The 22244-nt window shown below is 46.6% G+C and overlaps 1 protein-coding gene across 1 annotated transcript in view; it reads right to left on the bottom strand.

Annotated features, from left to right (window-relative positions):
• LOC140219084 (uncharacterized) overlaps positions 1-21290 on the bottom strand; it is a 146979-nt gene extending 125689 nt beyond the window's left edge. Inside the window, exon 1 of the mRNA XM_072288965.1 lies at positions 20783-21290. The gene's annotated coding sequence lies outside the window, so the exon portion shown is untranslated. The remainder of the gene's footprint in view (positions 1-20782) is intronic.
• Positions 21291-22244: the final 954 nt, after the last annotated feature.

Genomic DNA, 22244 nt, shown 5'->3' with positions numbered 1-22244 from the left:
CATCAACCTCCAGCATTCGGTTCTCCGGAGCAAAGCGTGCGCTCACCGAGCGCACAACCGCGCGTAACAAATTCGAATAGAGCTGTCCTGCACGGCTCCCTCCGTCGCTCTTCAGCCCCGTAATTCCATTCGTTTTTTTTTCCTTCCCAGCATCTCGTATGTCGGGCAATCGCGTGTATCAATCTTCGGTAACGCAATGCTGCGACGTTGGTGAACTGCGTCGAACAAGACAAGATACGAGTAAGTGCTCGCGGGAAAAAAAGTATTGGCTCCGGGTCAATGTATCACCACTCCTGTCAAGTTTGGTGGGAAGCAAAAAACGCCTGTCAAATTTTTTTTTTTTTTTTTTTGGACGCGGGAAATGACGTTTCGTAAAGAAGTCCAAGGGGACGGGCCATTTCAGAGTCTTGTAAGTACAATACATCAAAAGGCGCTGGTACAACTAACGATATTGTCTTTTCTTTATTTTTTTTTAGCAGTATGTCTGCAAGTGTGTTCGGTGTCTTGCGGAATTTTATTCTCGAGCTTCGCTGTCTGCACCACATGACCGGTGCATCACTTCGAGTGTGTGCAGGTAATGACGGAACTATTAGTAAAAAGCAATAATCGGAAATAGGCGTTAGGTTCTGAGCAAAAAGCCCATGTTTTTTTTTTTTTTTTTTAGACCTGACACGTGACATCTTGCTATACGTAAGCTTTAACAAGTGAAAGTATTCTATTAGTAAATCATGGCAACTACTATAACGTCACAATCCTGTCTAACTCCCCCCCCCCCCCCCAACCCTCCCATTTCTTTCTAGCCATCAAATTACAGCTTGTATAACATCCCTGTGCCTGTAGCCATCTCAGAATGCACAGTCAAGTTTGTTAAGACACTGTCAAAGTAGTAAACAAGAGGCATAACGTTAATAAAGCAAGCAGTTTTCATATCGCAATACAAGACAGACATTAAACACGATCGCTGGCGCTTGCATGCATAACGTCCTGTTCTAAACACTGTTTATTTCGTTAAATGAGTATGCACAAACTAGCTTAAATTAGCATTGTTTTACGCATACAATGTACAACTCTAGTAACACATCGGTTTTTCTGTACAGCGCCAATACTGACATCAAAATAAAAAATAAAAAAACAGATGACTAAGCCAGAATGAGAAATTGGTATCCGCAACGAAGAACAGAAAGATATATGCATTCGTTGGAGCAGTGGTTAAAACGCTTTTTCTTCTAGTTTTTCTTTTCTCTTTCCTTTTCTTTTTACAGAAACCTTATTCTTCCAACGGCGTAGCGGAGCGCCTAGAACTGTGCTTTGTGCCACGACTGACGTTGCCACGTCAACGGGTGACGGGCGAAACTCCAATCTCATGCAAATTAGGCGCGAGTTCCCCGAAGCGCTTGGCATTCAAGTGACGTGCGACTGCTGTAACTGTGGCGCACGTTGGTTCTTGTTCAGACAATATAGCGCTTGCGCAAACAACGTCGTAATTTCCTTATTTCTTTTGCACGTGCTTGGTTTCGCTAGTACAATGCCCAGTCTAAATGAAACCGCTTTAATACACGTGAAATAAAACATAGACTCGACAGCATACACGTGCCGTGCCTGGCGTCCCCTGAGAAACTCTCGGCGGCACGCAAACTCCGCCCCATGCTCAACTGTCGCTGTATGTGCATTAACAGCTCTACTTACTATACGACAAGAAATACGTGCACAATCGTATAAAGCTACATGTGTAACTATACCACCTGTTCACGAGATGCAGTAGGCTTGCCGGCGACACATCCGTCTGTCAACACCTTCATCATGACAAAAAAGAAAGACTGTCACCTGTGAACGTCGGCTGGGGTATTTGCATCTTAGTTTATTTCCCGATATAGAAAAGCCTTTTCTTTTCCTCTTGAGGCATGTTCAACTCCTAAAGTTTTCTACCTTTAACTTGTAAACAGAAGATTTTGCCAGCCACAACTCCACTGGAGGGCTACGTAATGCGAAGCATTGTTGTTTGGTTGTACAAAAGAACGCAAGAACCGAGGTAAATTTTTGAAGCGAAACGTACACCGTATGGTTGTGAAGATGAAGTGTTTACGACATTTCCTTCTCAGAAATAGTGATCATGTACAATTTTACAGTTTTAGAGTACGCACAATTATAAGTATGTAATATGTACATCACTTGACCTAATTGCTCAATGTCAAATTAGTTCACTGGTGGTGGCTTCGACAATGTCTTGACCGGTGACACCACTGGTGGTTTCACAGGTGGTTTCACCGGTTAGGACAGATCAAGCCCATTGCGCATGAGTGCTGACGTCAGTGAGCACTTGTGGAGGAACGAAGATGCGCTATGCCTAAAATCCGAGAGCGGATGTTTCAAGCAGCGGTTGTACATTTTTTATCGGCACTCTACTAGGTCTGAAGGTCACATTGAACGCTATCTGGGTGTTTGACAACAGTTCTGTGCTCGAAATGCAGTACTGGGTCACTGTTTGAGACGTTGTGTTAAACTGCACTGCCTACTGGGCCCGTCCGTAAATACGGTCAGATACCCGAAAAGACAAAACCGGTCTGCACTCGTCAAGAATCTGTCGCATTAAAGCAAAGAGCACAATGATATGCTAAACATTACTTAATGCTTAGCATAGTGCCCTCTCAGCAGTTTGAGCGGTTGTTTTGCAACAGCTTCGCTGGACATCCATTTTCGCAGGGCCGAGGGGCGAGTCATACTTGTTTCTTTTTTTGCATACTGCGGTACATGCAGCATCCTTTAGAACCACATATCGGTTACCTTGACAGGTGTGAAAGCATAGGTCACCGATGTACGCCGCAATATCAGATCGTTGCAATAAAAAAAAGGAATGTGCTCAGCACTCGCCCGGTGATCGACTGACTGTGGCATTTCGCTGCTGAGTATGCTGTCGAGGTGTGTGTGTGCGTGCGCGTGTGCGGGTGTGCGAACAAAGTGAACTTCAAAGCAGCGGAATGTCGGGCGTAGTGCTTATCTACGTCATCGTTTGGTTGTGCGCAATTCGTGCTCCCCTGTTTTTATCAGTAGGCTGCTGCACATTCTAGAAAATGCAGAGTGTCTTAAAAAGCAGGTGATGTTTTGCCATTGGGCTGCTGTGAGCAGCAGCGCCACTACCGAACCCAGCTTTTCGAGATTGCTTCACCGCCTGTTACCTGCTGCGAAGAACGTTGGAAAGACGTTCGCTGCGCATTTTAGCTTGGAGTGTGAGGAGGAGTGGCCTCCGACACTGCAAATGCTGTAGTGGCCGACTCGCTGACCCGAGTATAGGTGCCAGTGTTCCAGCGCAGGGATACACGGCTTCGTTCCCAGGCCGACGTGTCCGCCCGCCTTCGTGAAAGCAAACACACCTCAAGCGCGAGCAGCTACACGGGGCCGGCCGCACTGCCAGCAGCCGGACCACCAATATTGACACTATATACTGCACGGACTGCCGCAAGATTCCTCTACCTGCTTCCTGATAGGACGACCATATAGGACGGCCAAAAGACAAATCGATAGCGAAGGCGCGGTCAGGGTCTTTCGGGGACTTCCTTCACCTTCGTACCGCGGTTTAGGGAGGCGAAAACAAAGCGGCAGAAGATGCATGAGGGAGAAGACCAAACAAACACCGAAGGAAGGTGGGAAGAGGGAAGCGAGAAGGACAAAGTGAGAGGACAGAAAGACAAGATACGCGAAAGAGGACCTCAATCAAGAACAGGTCTCTCCTCCAGAACTTTCCCTCAGCCTCACGCCTTTCTTTCTCTCTCTCTCTTCACACACACACACACACACACACACATATATATATATATATATATATATATATATATATATATATATATATATATATATATATATACTACCGTGCTTCGCTTCTCGTGGAATCGCTGCCGATTGCACCTGGCCGGACCCTTCGGGAGCTTAGCGACGTCTGCTTCGCTCGGCCGCGCTATTCTTCATGCCCGGCGACCCGCGCAGCCCGCAACACAATGAGGTTTCCTTCGCACATTCTCTCTTTCTGTGCTATGCCTTTCGCTGCGTCTCCTCCGCGCTGCCCTTAGGGGCGACGTGCTCTCGAACTCGCCTTGCGAGGGCCACGCATTCTTTTCCCGCGCTGATCTGATTCGTGATTGAATTTGCACCTCGGGCGTCGTATTTGCCTTTGAATCTCGGCCCGCCTAATAGAGGCGGAGTGTGAAATTCCTTCCCTTAAAGCTCTGAGAAACATAACCCTGTTACACAGTGGCTCCGTGTGGACCGCAAAGCAAGGAGAGGAAAGACTGGGAGATCAGCCAAACGAGCGTCCGGTTTTCTACCCTACAGTGTGAGTAAGGGAAAAGAATATTGTGGGATATGGCCGTAGCAAAGAGAAAACAATGCGCGACCAACGTGAGACAAGAAATTCGCCATTGTTTTTCTATTTTCGGCGTCGTCACAGAGTCGCCTCATGCCGTCGTGGTCGTTTTATCGTCGTACCTTTGTCGTAGCGATTGCACAGTAAGCATCCTATTGTCGTCGTGCCTTTGTCGTCACGCCGTCATCCTCATTCCACCTTCTTCATCTCATTGCCGTCATGCCATTGTCATCATAGAATTTTAATTATCTTATAGTCGTCATATCATTGCCGTCATGCCGCCGACGTCATACCATCTCCGTCATTCACTTCGTCCCGCCATGATCGCCATACCGTGGTCGTCATACCATCAGCTTCAATCCAGCATAATCTTGAAGCTCTTTGTCACGCCGTCGCCGTCAGACCATCGTCGTAACTCCAGCGTCGTTATCACATGGTCGTCATGTCATTATCATCATGCCATTGTCGTCATTGCATAGTCGTCATGCCGTCAAGGTCTTTCATTGACGTCCTTTTGACGTAATGATTTCAGTGTCGTCGTGTCACTGCCCTAATGTCGTCATCTTCATTTCATTGCCAAATGGAAAGAAAAAGCACAAAAACATAATACGTATAAATAGAAAACCATATTCACTTTCAACTGGCGAAAATCGTGTACCAAATGCACGCAGAGGTAGATTTTCTTTAAATGTACGTTTTAAGATGTCTCAACAGACAAGTGTTTCTCAAGAGCTAAACAACTACAAAAGTGATACGACCAAGCCGCTGACGTAGCCTACGTGGACACAGCGGAATACACCAACCAAAACGCCATGGCGGTCGTCGCAGTCGCGGGCTCGCAGTACCACCTCGCCGCGGCCGCATAAATGCTCACCACGCAACCGGAAAAAGAAGAAGAAACAGCCATCGCTTTGACCTACGCGGCTGCCAATGCACACGGCATCATCAGCGATTCAAAAACGGCCATTCGCAACTACACAAGAGGACTAATAGCGCCCCAAGCGCACAAGATACTCTCAGGCACTCTACCCTCAAAGCAACGCCGCGTCCAGATCATCTGGGCCCCTGGTTACTCGGGTCTGGCTGAAAACGAAGCCGCCCACGATGCCGCTCGAGCTCTCGCACAGCGGGCGCATTATCCTTCTCCTGAGTCTTCCGACACTGACCAGCCCTCTGTTCTGCATCGCGGTCACGCGCGGGAGCGAATGGTCACATTCAGAGAAATCATCCTCCACTACCGCAGAGACCGGTTACGCTACCCCCAGCACACAAAATACTGAATAAATCTCAATCCACTACTTGGCGACTACTTCAGACGAGAACTTTCCCGAACCCCGTGCTATAGAGAGAGAGAGAGAGAGAGAGAGAGGGCTCTTCCTCTAACTAGTCCTCTAGCTAAACGTCTTTGAAGTCGCTCTCCTGATGTGTGGGAAAGTACATGTAATATGTGCGCGATATACACAATTTTTTGTCGTATTAATGCATTGTAAACAGTCAGCATGGACGATACTGATCCGCCCCATGATGTGCCTGCAAGTCTGCGAAGTACAGTCACTATGGCATTGACCTCGTTTTCGAGTTTTTTTATGTGAGGTGCCCAGGATAGCTGCCTATCAAGTATTATGCCAAGAAATCGATGCTGTGTGACAATCATTAGAGGGTGTCCTTCCAGATTAAGAGTGAAATTTTTTAACTGCCTCCGAGTGAAGGGCAATATAGCTGTCTTTGCGTGTGATAGTACCATTCCTCTCTCTCTCAAAAATTGGTTGATGATATTTATTCCGTCTTGCAATGCCATCTGAAGTAGTTGAGCATTAGACCCAGATGTCCAAATACACACATCATCTGCATACAGTGAAAACTTTAACTGTGATGGCAGGCTTCTTGTTGAATCAGTCATGACGCATTTAAAAAGGAAGGGGCTGAGTACGCTTTCCTGTGGTACTCCCTGTTTGACAACATGTTCAGCACTCTTTCCTTCACCCGTCTGAACAAATATTTTGCGACCTGATAGAAATTCAGATATCCATCGCAAGGACCTGCCAGACAGACCAAGTTCCAACATGCTTAGCAAAACATGAACGTGACTAACAGTGTCAAATGCCCTCTTGATGTCTAGGAATAGTGCTATAGTCATGTTTCCACGTGCACGCTCGTGCTCCACACAGGTTACTATATCTAATATTGCATCCATTGTGCATCTATGTTTTCTAAAACCTACTAAGTGGTTGGACAACACATTCGTTTCATTACACCACCATTGAAGTCGCGCGTCAATCATTTTCTCCATTACTTTGCATAAACAACTTGTCAAACTAACGGGGCGGAAGGATTCAAGGCACAAGGGTGTCTTGCCAGGTTTTAAGATTGGTATGATAAGAGCGACTTTCCAAGAGTCAGGCACTGTTTTCTCTATCCATAACTTATTATATATGTCTAAGAGAGAATTTGTACCTGTCGGTCCAAGGTTTCTTAGCATATTGTACGTAATGCTGTCCGGCCCAGCAGCAGACTTTTGGCGACATGACGCAATTGCACATTGAAGCTCGCTTAATGTGAAAGTTTGACCTAATTGCGGATGTTGGGCCCTGTAGCAAGCAGTAATTTTTCGCTTAGCCAACACTACTGAAATATCAAATTCTGCACATTGCGATGAAAAAGCAGGTCTGGAAATAAGCTCACAAAATTCATCTTCAACTATTATTTCACACGTGTCCCGAGCTACAGCGAGAGCACGAAATGGGAAGCTCTGTGTTACAGGTCCACTTAAAGAACGAATTACTAGAAAAATTCGTGGGAAAGACGTGTGAGGGGACAGCGTGCCGCAGAAATCGCGCCAGTGCCATTTGCCTAAATTTTCCATTCGTCTGCGCATTACATTGTGTACTTTCTGAGCGTTTCTGCATGCTTCTAAACTTCCGCTCCGTCGGTAAGCTCTTTCGGATCGGCGTCGGATGGCTCTTAGGTGTTCATATTCTCCGTCAACTGCAGCATAACCTTTTTGGAATTGGGACATTCTTTGTGCATATGTTCATATTATCCTGCAAAAATTTTGTAAACCTTTTTACTTTTGCATGTTGATTAATTTGATCCGTTAGGCGGTACCGAAAAGCTTGCCAGTTGGTTAGTCTGCTGTAACGCCTGATATCATAGTGCATGCTAGGGTGGTTAAAAAGGATGAGAAAATGATCACTTCCGCGCGTTTCCATACCTGTTGTCCATCCCACACCATTTACTAGATCATGTGAACACAGGGTAACATCTATGCAGCTTGAGTAATTATATCCACGAAGGAATGTTGGCGACCCATCGTTTAAAACAGTCAAGTTGCATTTATCTATGGCGCACTCAATAACGTTACCCCGTGCATCACAATGATCACGGCCCCAGATGATGTTGTGTGCATTGAAGTCGCCACATAAAAATACATTAGAATGAGCTATTTTGAAGATATCCACAAGTGCTTCTACTGAAATCCGGTTTGAATGTTGTATGATATAGATTAATCCCTGTTATACAGAGCTTGCCAAAGGATACTTTACATGCGATGAATTACTGGAAGTCTGAATCACTGGACTGAATTTGATAAGACGGTAGGTTTTTTCTGACGCACAGGAGCACTCTGCTAACAGCACCTTGACGAGAAGCCTTGTATGTCACATAATTCGAGAGGCGAAAGTCGTCATTGATTCCCGCCTCTTGAATGCAAAGTATTGGGAAGTTGTATTGCACAAGCAGTTTACGAAAGTCAGCACACTTCCTTCGAAGACTGTTGGCATTCCACTGAAATATGGAGACATTTTTGTAGCGGTTATTCATGTACTGCCTGCCGCAGTTTCGGCCCGGATTGTTGACACAATAGTGCTTCTAGAGGCAGCAAGGCTTTCACTTCTCGTCTCACTTCTGGACTCACTCACTCACTCACTCACTCACTCACTCACTCACTCACTCACTCACTCACTCACTCACTCACTCACTCACTCACTCACTCACTCACTCACTCACTCACTCACTCACTCACTCACTCACTCACACGTCCGATAGTAGATTGTCTCTGCAAATTCTAAAGCAATCTTAAATGAACAAAAAATGGCAAGAACGATACCTGGCCGAACACTCAAACGAACCCCTTCATGTGACGTCAATTGTGGCACGCCAGCGCGAAATACGCGGATGGCATGTCGGTTACCCCATTGCGGAGAACAAAAGCGGCGAAAAGCAGACGCATATGTTATTCGTGACCGCGCCAGACCATCGATGCAATGTCTTCAGGCGCATCAGCAGCTCTTCTGGAGCCGTCAAACAGTGAAAGCTGCGCTTCCAAGGATTCAATAGCCATGAATCGCCATTCACATTCGACCCGCCTCCACGAATGACACAGCCTAGTGCACGCAGCACATCGCACTACACGAAGACCCAAGGTGGTCCCTATACAGCCACTGATTTGATACGTGCTGCTTGCTATTTTCATCTGCTTTCATATTTTCATCAACATCTGCTTTCAGAGCAGTGCGAAGACCTAGTAGAAACAAAGGAAAGCGCTCTGTCCATGGCATCATGGAGTCATGGGCACGAAGTGCTGCTTTCAGTTGATGGTGGAAGCGTTCTACCATGCATGCCATTGGAACTTGGGTGATAAGCTGTCGTTCGTATGTGCGTTACACCCATAAGACGGGAAAGAGCTTGAAAGAGGTACGAGTCAAATTATCTTCCTCTCTGTGTCGTTAGGGTGTGTGGTACGCCGTAAAGAGAAATCCAGGTATTTAAGACGGCCCGAGCTACAGACTCTGCAGTAATGTGAGAGAGTGGCATTTCTTCAGGCCAGTGTGTGAAGCGGTCGATACAAGAGAGCATGTATCGTTGTTTCGAGGACAGTGGTAGCGGACCAACGATACCGCTGCGAACGCGGTCGAAACGAACATCTGGTGGTGGAAAATGACCAGGCGCGCTCATAGTGTGTCGACTGACTTTGGCGCGCTGGCACTGTATGCTTGCCCGAGCCCAGCAACGGACGTCTCCGTTCATACGCGGCCACAGAGGTTTTACTGCTTCCTGGGAAAGTGTTTTGCATACCTACTAAAAGATGTAGCGCTACTTTCCGCATCAGTATGTCGATGTATAGGGCGTACAATTTCTCTTCGAAAGAACGCCGCTGACAACCCAATGCACCCACCGAAGCATATATACACATCGGCAGATGCAGCGACCACTCGTCGTTCGCTTGAAATATTACGCAAGCCGCGTCCCGGTTACATCAAATCATGTCAGAAAACAGCAAGACACACGCATTTTGAGCAAGTAAGAATCGTCGCTTCCCTCTGAGTCGCGCTGCGTATAAGCGACCGGATCGAAAACAGCTCGCGAGAGAGGGAAACCGTATAGTACGCGCTAGCGGTTATACTGCCTACTTATTCTTCGCACACAATTTATGTGTTCCGTAAAGTAGACATAGATTAAGACATTGCGCGTACTATCGCTCAACTATAGAACGCGCAGTTTTTTTGTGACAGAGCTGATGCCAGTGCTGGCATCGCTGGCAGCTGAACGAGGCGGTTATTTACGCTGCTGTATTGAATGGGCCACCGCTTGTTGCCAGTGCGGGATTTAAAAAAAAGATAATAGTTCGCCTCAAAAGTTAAATAAAGAGTCAGCATAACGATACGTACAAATACACCCACGTGCGTAATCATATTTAATTTAGGGAAGCGCCGGCGAATGCGGCTGGCAACCTTCGAGGACGGCAACGTAACGATCTTGATAGTGCGCCATGTTGTCGCTTCTCGCTTTCTGTGTATGTACTGTACGAAGGGAAGAATGGTTAATTTCACATCCTTGCGGCCGAAACTAAAGCATAAAGGCAGTTTTAGCCATCCTATATGACACATCAGTTTTGCGGTAGCTATAACAAGATGGTAGAGCGACCGTCCCGGTAAGACGTTGGCACGGATTCAAATCCTGGACCAGCACGATTTTTTCTTCAACTGCGAATCTTTTTCTGAGCAAACCGTAAAGATTGCGGTGAGTGAGCGAGTGGCGTGTGTGCGTGCGTGCGTGCGTTCATCTAGCTGTGATTTAGCATTAGCGTTTTAGGCCTTTCATGATGTCTGTAATTTGCAGTTTAATGTATTAGCAATTCTAGACGCACACATGTATCCTGTGCGGTTTTTTCTTTGGCTGGTTTTTTTCTTAACTATAATGTATTAACATCGTAGAAGTCGCAAATACAACATTGTCTAACGTTATAATGTTCTGATTAGAGCGCAATTTAGTCACTGCTAATGACTCCACTGACCAGTTACGCTGACAAGCAGTTCTGCTTAAGCCAGCAGGTCATTAAAATGAGTATGTATACGGAGACTAAATATATTATTATTATTATTATTATTAATATTATTATTATTATTATTATTATTACCATCATCCTCATCATCATCAATAAGAACAACAACAACAACAAATGCGCGACGTAAATATGTGCACTGAAAACAAAAAGAAAGGCATAAAAATAAAATACAGTAATCCAAGAAGGATATATAGAGTTGTCCATTGTACTAAATGTGGGTGACGCTTAACTGGTGCAAACACCACGACGAACGCGCTCACAATAAATACAAGTCTTTCACCATCTATTTTAGAGAGTCATCGTGTGGTACCTCACCACCCGCTGTCTTCAGAGAAGCTTACTACCATTCTTGCTGGATCAAACAGCCGAATATTTTGCTTTCGTCTCTCCATTATGCCTCTTTATGTTGCTGTTATGATATTGACACGCGTACATTACCTTTTCCTGGTGACCATTTTTCACCGTCTATCTACTATTACGAGGTTGTAGCTCGGCGCAAGACTCATCTGCGTGTGTAGGAACGTTCCTAATGTTGCCACCCCTGGATCGCGGTGGCATTCAAGAAAGCTCGTTCTTTCCGCATTTGAATTGCTGAGGCACCTATCTGCGACTCATACGAGACTGAAGAAACTCCGGAACGCGTCGTGTGACTTAGTTCCAGTTTTGACGTCCAGCACCTCTGGGCAGCCTTAAACCGGGTGAACTCAATTTCGTTCTCAGAAGCCACGATCCTCTGACTCTAGCCACATGCGTCACTGGCTCAGAAAGCAACGAGGGTGTTGCTACAGCACCTGAAGTGGTCACGTTTCTGTTACCGTTTAGATACTTGGTGTGTGCTTTGAAGTGCAAGCGCGACTATACTTTATCTCACTAGTTCGTTGCAGCTACTGGACATTTTAGTTGATGGGAAGGACAAACGCCCCTCAAAGATTTAGAGGACGCTTAAGATTCGCCTTTAAGAGCGGAACGCGATAGCATTCAAAGATATCTGACTGCTTCTCCCGCTTCCTGGCAACTGAAGCGTATGTATCCTAATGTTTACCGGGAAACGCTGGCCGCGAACGCTATGCACGAAGGCGAGCTTTCTGGTAGAAACGCGGCCTCTTGCGTGGGCCGACCCCGGAGGCCTGTACACAGCCACGCCTACAAATTACATCATTTCCGGGTTTCTGCTGGTGTTTTGCTCTTTTAATATTTCAGTCTGAAAAGATTTATCATGACAGGCATGCGCTGTCGGTGCTCCCTTTCATGGCATCTGTTTGTGGGCTGTCATTCTCAAGATTCCGAGGAATAACCTTGTCAAGAATGTAAAGTATGAGCAACTTTAGTGATAGAACGGTGTGGCAATATAACTCGCATATACCGCATGTCATATAGCAAGGCGTGGCATATACGTATACCTAAATATATACGGAAATTTTCGCTCACGCACCACTGCGCCGACGCCGGATTTTCTGCACTGTCACGTTAAAATGTTCTGCACTGCTCAACGTCTGCTCTAGCTGCCATCCTCCACAGCTGGTGGGTTTTGGTGTTGTAGCCATAAACTTCGTTTACTTTAATGCGTCAACGGGGCTCCGCTTTATCTGTACACATTTCTCGATAGTTCCTTGCTGCCTCCTTAGCCAGTAGTAATGGCGAACGCCCGCAAGAATGTTCACCCACGCCGTGCCGTATGCGCGGTGTCTATTTGGCGTTTGCTCGCCACTTGAGCGGAGCTGTAAATTAATGATGCGCTGAACAATTAGGCGTTTATAGCGCTCTGCACCCTGAAAGCGTCACCAGTGTTAATGGTGTGGCGTCATCTGCTAACCGGAAATGAAACCACTTTTAAGGCTCGGCACCACCTCTGTAGTCCTAAGAGCGCCAAAACAAACATATGATCTCAATAATAACGATAAAACATACTTGATGCTTTGCCCTCAGCATACAGTTACACTAATCAATGACTAATTTTACCACTTATTTCTTGCTGACAGGTCAGAGCGGCAGTAGAAAGCATAAATTGGGATTTAAGTGGACGGTCTGGTCCAGGGTTTCGGATCAAAATTTCTTGCGTCCTGGTTTTAATTTCGTTCCATTGAAAAAAAGTTCCGTTCCGGCTCTGCTCCAGAACAAAAATTCTCCGTAACGGGTCATAACGGTTTTGGTTCACATGCAGAAAGCTTCGAAGCAAAGTAATGATAAAACAGTATTTATTTTGCTCAATAAGTGAATTATAAATTCTGAGATGATGCTCGGTGCCTTGGGTCAAGACATCGAGCATGATCTCAGAAGCAGCACGTCATGGAGTGTACTCGCCGAAATGCGAGACCACTGTTTCGACAAAACGAACTTAAAAAAAAAACGAACGATAAAACTTTGGTAACAAAGCGCTGTGGCCGTAGAAAACTAAACTACAAGCTTTTCAGGACGATATGCTTTTCAGCCCGCGAATACGCGGAAAACTGCCACGTGGCTGGCCGCTCGAGGAACCTTACGTGTATTCGAGGGCTTCTTTCACGCTCGGAAAAACACTTGTGTAGCACGTATTGAGCAACAGAAAGCTGTATTGGTAGTTGTTTATGTTGCTCTACAATTTTCTCATTGGCACTTTTCATCTAATTAAAATATTTGAGAAGGTGGTTGATTAGTGAAGTCTAATTGTGTAATTAGGCGGCAGGCAAGAAATAATGTAAGTATCTCTAAGAAACAGCAAACATTAACTTGGTTCTGTCAAGCTACGTAGCATTTGCACATTTTTAAATCCTGGTGCACGATAGTTGGAACACCCTGTATATCTTCTATATATAGTACAACTGACGACGGTCTGCTCCGGACCACCGTCAGCTGTAATATATATATATATATATATATATGTTGTTCCTTTATTGTTATCAACTACCATTAGTGTACCGCTGCTTCACCCACATAGGTCTAGGCACAACAAATATTTTTTGTGAAATCGCGACAGATGTAAAGGATGGGCACGGTGGGACATAAAGTGTGAGAGAGAGAGGGCAAACAAAAGGTTAATGTCGGAGAGCTCAACCATATTAAGTGTTCGGTTGGCTATTCTGCACAGAAGGATGGGGTAGTTAGGGGTTAAATGATGCGAAAACAAGGGAAGGTTAAAAAAAGAACTCATCAGATCGCACACGCTATAGTTTTTCAGCGAGTCCCATTTCTTTCAAAATACTCACTAGCGCTTTGAAAGCAGTTCGGGTCGACGTCGGCAGGGACCAGGGTCCATGAATTCTGGCTTCCGTATATAAAGGAACGGTTGTCAGTCTTGTCGAGCGTGGTGCTGAGGACTTTGTGCATTCAAAAGACGACAATCACACAGAAGCTGTGCAATCGTCTCTTTGCACCCACAAACTTCCCACTCCGAAATTGTGGTCATTCCGATGAGGTAGGAGTATGCATTAGTAAACCGCACTCCATGCCTTAGACGACAAATGAGAGTTACTTCCCGTCGTGCTAAGTCATGTGGAAGGCGGAGTTTAAGATGAGGATCCAGGGAACAAAGGAGCTGGTTTTTATAGCCTGCCGAGTTCCATTGGTCCAACGTAAGCTCGTGAGCAAGCGCACGGAGCTTTCCTGCTGCGCCTGTTCTTGACATTGGGATATCGACGCAATCGCCACTGTCATGCGAAGATCGAGCGGCTGCGTCTGCTTGCTCGTTTCCAAGGATACGACATCGACTTGGCAACCATTGAAACACGTACGATGTCAATTCCTTTCTGAACTTCCCTATAGTAAATTTCTGGTGTGACCGCGACAAGCCGTTCGTGGGGTCCACGGCGTAAAACAGTGAGCAAACTCTGGAGGGCAACCTTGGAACCGCAAAAAAATGTACCATGTCATGTGCGTTTCCTGATTGATCAATTTATCTGCTGTATACAGAGCTGCAAGTTCGACAGCCGTCGTTGATGTAAAGCACAATGTCCTGCATTTTATCACTGTAGATTTTGCTGAGACAAATGCTGCAGCTGTTCAACTAGAGTACACGACCGACCTATCGGTGCAAACACGCGAGCGGTCACTGTGATCCTCATGTAGTCTGCTTCAATGCTGCTGACCGCATTTGTGCCTTCTTGATGCTTGTAATAGTAAGGCATACCCGAGGTGAATGCAGAGGCCAGAGTGGCAACGAAGGGCATAATCCGATGGTAGCGACGCTCCATGAGTAATCAGGAGACGGCTAAAACTCGTATGTCACCTAGTTGTTAGCAGGCAAGTAAGGTGGTGAAAGGGCACCCTTGAGACATGTCGACTGGAATGTACGTTGCTGTAAGGTGGTCACGCGGTATGACGATTGCGGCTGCTGTGGATGCACACTTGGGGATACGGAGGCACGTCCGTAGAACTTAGCGTGTATACTCTGAAGTGTGCGAATGTTTGTTTTACTGGTGCTGCCCAGCACGGGCAGGCTGTGTGTTAGGAAGCCCTTAAATAATGCATAATCTATCTGTAGCGTCGACCACACAGATGCGCCCCAAGGCTTTCCGCCGACTAATATGAACAGGTGGGCCATAGAAGTCAACCTCTTCTTCATATATGAAATATGTGGCGTCCAAGACAAACCATAGTCGATGATGACTCCAAGGAAACAGTGCTTTGTTACATAAACAATTACTTTATGTGTCCCTTCGTGTGTATAACATATGGAGTCATTATGTTGCTTGTAAATGCGAATAATCGGCACTTTCTGAAGACAGTTCTTGGCCCTTCTTGTTCAAGTAAGACGTTTCCATGACCGCAATGCGCAGTTTCGCTCGTATATACGGACGTATCACGCCGGACGCCCATATGCACATATATAGATGGATATAGATTCCTTGGCAATGATCCAACAAAGCCTAACAGTGCTGTACGTTGAAGAGCGGATGGCTTAACACTCTGCCTCGCGGCACACCTTTGCTTGTTAGATGGTGGGATGTCATTCCATCCTCGGTAAGCACGAAAAAGGATCTATCCTCGAAATAGCTATGAATGCACGGCCACCATTGCCCACATCAGTCAAAGCACCGAGGATTGCTTGGTCTGCTACATTATCATATGTACCTTCCACATCAAGAAACATCGCCACCGTTAATTGTCTCATGCTCTTTCGGTGTTGAATAGATTGTACTAAGTCAAGCGCGTTATCGCTATATGACCAACACTGCATGTAGATATACCTCATTATGCTCTGAATATCATTCAAGACGCGTTAACACCATCCTTTCCGTTTCTTTCCCAGCGCAACTGGCAAGTGCGATGGGATGATGCGATGCCAAATTTAAGGGAAATTTATAGCTCTTAAGCAAAGGTAGTAGGCGGCTGACCTTCCACTCTCGAGGAATCAATCCTTCGCGGGAGGATTCGTTGCATCTCTACAAGGTATGCAAGTGCCTTGTATGTGACTCCATCGAGCCCAGGCGACGACTTCGTACAACTCCACAGCGCAGCTTCTAGCTCCTCTGTAGAAAACATGACAACTATGCGAAGGTCCTGGTAAGCCGGAACATTACGTGATGTTGATACAGGCAGCCACGGCAAGAGACTTATGTTGAATTCCAATGGCGGAGTCGGAGCAGCCGACGGACTCCGCGAGCGAGCACTCGACTCTGGCGCAGAGCAACGCCTCCAGATCCGCGAATGGAACACAACCTGCGCCGCCGGAGCAAAGCGGAATCGGAAGTTCTATCACCGAGTTACCCAGGATACCTTGCGTGTTGTCATTTTCTTCCGCTGTTTGCTCCCAGCACCGCCGCACCGGTCACTTGTCTCTTCAGCGCCGTTCACCTGTTGTTTTTTTAAAAGTGCGGAATGGATATCTCGCCAAGCGTGCAGCAGCTTTTGCTTCCTCGCGAGTCGTGACCGGTGGCGCCTCCCAGCGGACAAATGTGGTAAAGGAAATACGTCACGCAGAGTTCCGGTCCACTCCGCCGATTTTGGCGGAGCAGCTTTTTCTGCTCCACGGAGTGACTCCCGCTCTGAATCCACTCCGACTCTCTCATTGGAACACCTGACTCCCACCCTCACTCTGCCATTGGAACAAACTTGCTCCGAAACGAGCAGAAAAACTTGCTCCGACTCCGCCATTGGAATTCAACATTAGAAGGATAGCACTCTTCCGGAGACCGTTGTAGACCACGGCGTCACGAAACCCGAGGGACAAACCGACTTGTAAGCAGGAACAGCAACAATTACGGGCTGCTTTAATAGTGCGCGCCGTCACTTCTGCTGCTTCTTCTTGCTTTGCATGTGCTTCTACAAGTGACGATATGTCTTCATATCCTCGTCGTCTTTGCCGCACTAAAGACGCAGCAATATATGGGACAGAAGCTTATGAGGATCCAAGAACTCGCTAAAGGATTTCCACTTTTGAGATTGTAACGTGTCGTTGAGGCGCTAGAATTTATTTTTGATTCGCCTCGCCTCGCTCAGATTGTGAATACATTTGGTGCGTTTGTATCTTCCAGCTCGTCAGAAAATCGCTCGAAGCCTTTCTCTTGTCTCTTGTTTTGCATTTCTAATCTGATTCTTCAGTATTTACGGTTGCCCTTCTAGGGACATAAAGGGATTACAGATGCACGTCTATGCGTAGTAATCATAACAACTCCGCAGAACAGACGCGTCAACGGTAAAATGTGCAGCTTATGATTACGACGCATGATCGGTCATCGTAATTTGCAACGTTTGCGTCGTCATGTTAAGACATATTTAGGAAATATTTGAATGTGATGCATTGTTCTCCTTATCAAGCTGTTAATGCGACTAAACGCGCTAAAAACGCTGCATGCCATAATAAATAGTTGTTGCGCAAAAAGCGAAAGACGAAGGACCACTAATTGCGCTTGTGTTCGTGAAATCCCCTAGCCTTTCAGTTTGTGCGCAACAACTATTTATTATGGATTGCTACCAATTCGCCCAAACCAGTACCCTTCGTAACTATACGCCACCTTTCTCAATTTTCAAGAAAAACATTTTATTCACGATGTGTACGTTTCAGGGAATCGTGGAGTATCTCAGGGAGTATATGCAGGCAAATTTTGAAGCATGTGTGTCAATTACGGCCTTAAATAAAAATTGTTAAACCCTCCCTTTTTTGCCCATTTAGAGGCGCTATGCGAAATGCTTAAATAGTTACGCCACTTTCCTGGCAGTAGCAAGAACAGAAGAAGTTTCATATTTGCAGAAAATTGAAACTACTCTTTGTGCGATGTGACCGAAAGTTTGAAGTGTGAACCTTAATTATGTGCCTGCAAAATAATTACTGAATACTTGTCCTCATCAAATTTTTTTTGTTATACGAGGCATGTAGATGATTTCCCCTGTGCTTCTCAGTGAGCTATAAGAGGCACATTGTTTATATTTCGTTCAAAATTATGGCAGAACCCATGTCGCGATAATTGTCGGCGGTAATGCGGATAGAAATCGCGCAATGCAGCGACCAACCATATTATTGAAGTCTCGTTTGTTTACCACGTGTAGTGGTAATTCTGAGACTTTCGTGGATTCGGCTGCATGCCACGTAGTCCGATATCTGCCTTTTTGCTATAGCATTCGCTTGCCAAGGTCGTCCATGACCGTGGATGAATGACCCCGACTGTGCGACGATACGCAGTGACGATGAAATGAGGGAGAAGGAATGGTATCGATGGAACGACAAAGGCGTATAACGACGACGGCATGCATGACGATACTCATGTTAATTCTTAAATTATGACGATGATATAGCGGTTACAATGTGGCGACGGCGACATGAGGACAATGAGATGACGGCGGTGGTGTGACCGCGAAGGTATGACGACAATTGCACAACCAAGACGGCATGGTGACGACGGTGTGAAAACGAATGCATAATAGTGTGTGTGTGACGACGACGCAATGACGAGAGCATGAATACGATAGAACGACGAACAAGGAATGTGGTCGATGAATCGAAGAATGTCATACGACGACAATGGGATGACCATACTGAAGTGATGACAATGGTGAAACGAAAGCGTGACGACGATGGAAGACAACTGGGCCCACTGGGTCGGAGTAAGATTAGATTAGATTAGATTAGATCAGACAGACAGACAGACAGACAGACAGACAGACAGACAGACAGACAGACAGACAGACAGACAGACAGACAGACAGACAGACACAGACAGACAGACAGACAGACAGACAGACAGACAGACAGACAGACAGACAGATAGACAGATAGACAGATAGATAGATAGATAGATAGATAGATAGATAGATAGATAGATAGATAGATAGATAGATAGATAGATAGATAGATAGATAGATAGATAGATAGATAGATAGATAGATAGATAGATAGATAGATAGATAGATAGATAACTGTTCGCGGATGTGCGAAAATACCGCTGAGGTCGAGGGACCCTCTTTTGTAATCATTCTCTATTCTTTTTTCATCCTTTGCCATTGACTGGAAAGCTACCACACCGCTGCACTCACCACAGTCAAGTATTCCACGCGATGAATTACGCGAGAAGAATTGAAGTGGCAGCCAACAGCTCTAATTAAATACTATCCCAGGGGCCCTTTCGCAGTCGTTGGGTGAGAAAATTTTTTTTTTTTTATTGCGATAAAGGCTTGCCCTTAAGGCATAATGAAAGTAGCGACAACGACACACTGTGTTATGGCGCACTTGATCGGATGCGAAAGAGCTCCACCATGTAACAGGCAACGTTCCACCACCCCCACTTCAACAACTGCAACCAACTCCATGCACTGTTGATGACCCAATCACATAGCTCAAGTAATTATCTACCCGAAACTTAGAGGTAAGCGTGTGGCAATTTGCATTCTCTTCGTAGATCCCTGAAGTACATTCCCACTAATAAGTATAAATCACAGCTTACTACATTGTTTTGGTATTCGTTCACATTCCCTATATTTCCACATAGCTTTTGTCACACTTTGGGAGGAGGTTACGGCTACGAGAGCGTTCTGGTTTGCGGGAATGTAGCGTGCGGTTTCGAACTTTACGAGCGATAATTTGGTGTGCCCGCTGCAGTGCACGAATCATGTGCCTCTTTGTGATCTTATTAACCACCATGACGACAGACCTGCACAATGGGCTCCGAGTCGTAGATCAGATTATGCTGAAGAACATGATCTGCGTACCGCTTTTCTTTTGTTGTTGTTTTTTCACACAAGACAAATAGCGTCTTGACCCAACGACAGGGATAGTTAACCTCACTGTTGGTAGTACGCAATAACCTCCAACTATCGAGCTCATTCTCGTTTTGAAACAAACAACGCCCTAATGGATCCTTAGTGCTTGGGCTAAGAGGTTTCCGAGGTCAACTGATCACAGAGTAGTTATGGCTGGTTATCAGAGGAAGAGTAGTATTAGAATTTGGACAAAGGAAACAGATTGCCGATGGCTGTAATTGAGTTTCTCTATTAGCTGTCGCCCTTTCCCGCTCATAAATGCAAGCCACCTGTACTCACTGATGGCTACCGCCTCGCCAAAACCTTCGACAACTTATTCCGCAAGATTTTTTTACTGCTTCATTTGTTAGGTGCTCAGTAGTCTTTGTGTCTGCATACCTTGAAAAATACATCACTTAAAGACATGTTTACCACGTACAGTTCCGCTGTCGAAGCCAACCTCGTGACATTACGTCTATGACAACGTTCTACTGGTATGCTCATTAAAATAGGTGGAACCATGCAGCCTTCTAATATAATGGACAAGCTGTTTCACGAAATTCAGTTCACTTTCATCATGGACATTTTTAATGCCACTCATATCTGCAGAAAAAAAAAGTAATTCACCAACTGCGCTACGTTGAATTTGCGTCCCAAACGTGTCACGGAGAAGGCACTTCACTGTCTGGCTAATTACGTGTCACTTTATCCTATAGTATTTGCAACATGTACACCCTCTCCAACTTATTACTGTCATCAAGGTCACGGACCATCATAAGACAATAAAGAAGTTCCAAAAATGAATATGGGACATTAAAACTACTTCAACAATGCCGTATGAGAGTATTACTCAGCGTGGTCGAAGATACCAAGCTGAGGAAGCTTGCGGGACGCGCAGAAGGCATTACCAGGTTTATAAAAAGGAACTAGACACTCACATGTGTAGACAACAGATACGCCTAGACGTCGTCTTCACATGCCTGCGGAGTCAACACATTAAAGAAGGTGGTGAAGTGTCCTTGAAGCGAACAGTTTCCGATGCGCTCGCTCCCTGCTAACGGCAGAGCAGCAACTTCATCCTAGTCGGTATCAACAATAACGAAACATCTTAGCGCAGCAGCGTCAGAGCCGGAGGGTGACGAAGCGTTTCTTTTCGGGTGGCGTCAGTACTCGGACGCCACGAGCCGCGTGCACCAAAGATTGCGAAACGGATGACTTGACTCCGCGCCGAATGACGTGACTCAGCGTCAAATGACGTGGCTCCTTCTATCCCGAACCAACACCACAGAGAAGGGCGAAGACAAGTGGAGCACACAAAACACAAATCACCAACAGCGCGGCGAGCACGAGGTGCTCGGAGAAGCGCACGCTCTAATGCCTCCCGCCGCCGCAAGAGAGTCCGACGCCGGCTGAGCGCGGCGCAGCGCGATCCGCGTTTCGCGCCAGTACTGTGACGCGCCCCGGGGCCCGTTCGGGAAGGAGCCCGGCCCGGACCCTGCCTTCCCCCTTACACACTTCCCAAACTTCCCTTTCCTTCCCGCCGCCCCGTTCCCCCCCCCCTTTCGTCGTCCCCTTCTCTCATCCCTTGGCACAAAAATAGAGGACGTCAGAGGGCGAGGAGAAAGTTGGGAGGAGCCAGGGCACCCGAAACGACCGGCCTGCTTGCCGACCGACCGGCGTCGGTGGCGTCGGCGACCGGGAATCAGAAGCTAGACAACAAAAACAAAAAACAGGTAGGAAGGAAAAGCGGACGAGTACTTTTTGCGTATCCCCTCACGTATCCGCCGCCCGCCGTGCGTGCACGGACAGAGGACTGGAGGGCGGGTGGCGGGACGTCGCGATCGATACCCAGAGGAGTGGAGGTATGCGGCGCCATCTCGGGGCGGAGACTGCAGCGACGTTCGCGAGCGCCCTTGTGTGTCCGTGCGCGACAGCGGGTGGTAGTAGCGGGACGACGACGTCCGTTTCCGATCAATCGCGTGCCTCGTGGGTTCCGCTTTCGGGACGACGGAACGCGTGTCTGACAGACTCGCCAGGCACATGCTAGTCGGAGTGGAGGGTCGGCAGTTACGCGCTCGGTTATTATGCGGCGGAAGGTGCTGTCGAGATGTCGCGAGATCCCGTTTCTCTTCTTTCCTATCGCTATGTCGATTAGTCCTGCCCCTGGGTATTGACCACAGTAGCGAATATGCGGCTGTGTGCGTGTACGTGTTATGAGCGAGGGATTGGGAGTGGGAATAGAAAAGCAGAGTGGAAGAAGGAAAGAGCGATCTGTTGTAAACAAAGATCGGCGGGAGTAGAAGAAACAGTAGAGGGTAAACAAAGTTCGTGTGAGAGAGAGAGAAGCAAGGGAAGGCACGGATGTCACGTACACGTTATCGCGTTTGCAACGATACATGT

This window comes from Dermacentor andersoni, chromosome 6 (assembly GCF_023375885.2).
Source record: "Dermacentor andersoni chromosome 6, qqDerAnde1_hic_scaffold, whole genome shotgun sequence".
In the NCBI taxonomy this organism is placed as follows: domain Eukaryota; kingdom Metazoa; phylum Arthropoda; class Arachnida; order Ixodida; family Ixodidae; genus Dermacentor; species Dermacentor andersoni.
Note: the sequence above shows the minus strand (reverse complement) of the source record. Positions and strands in the feature narration are given on the sequence as shown.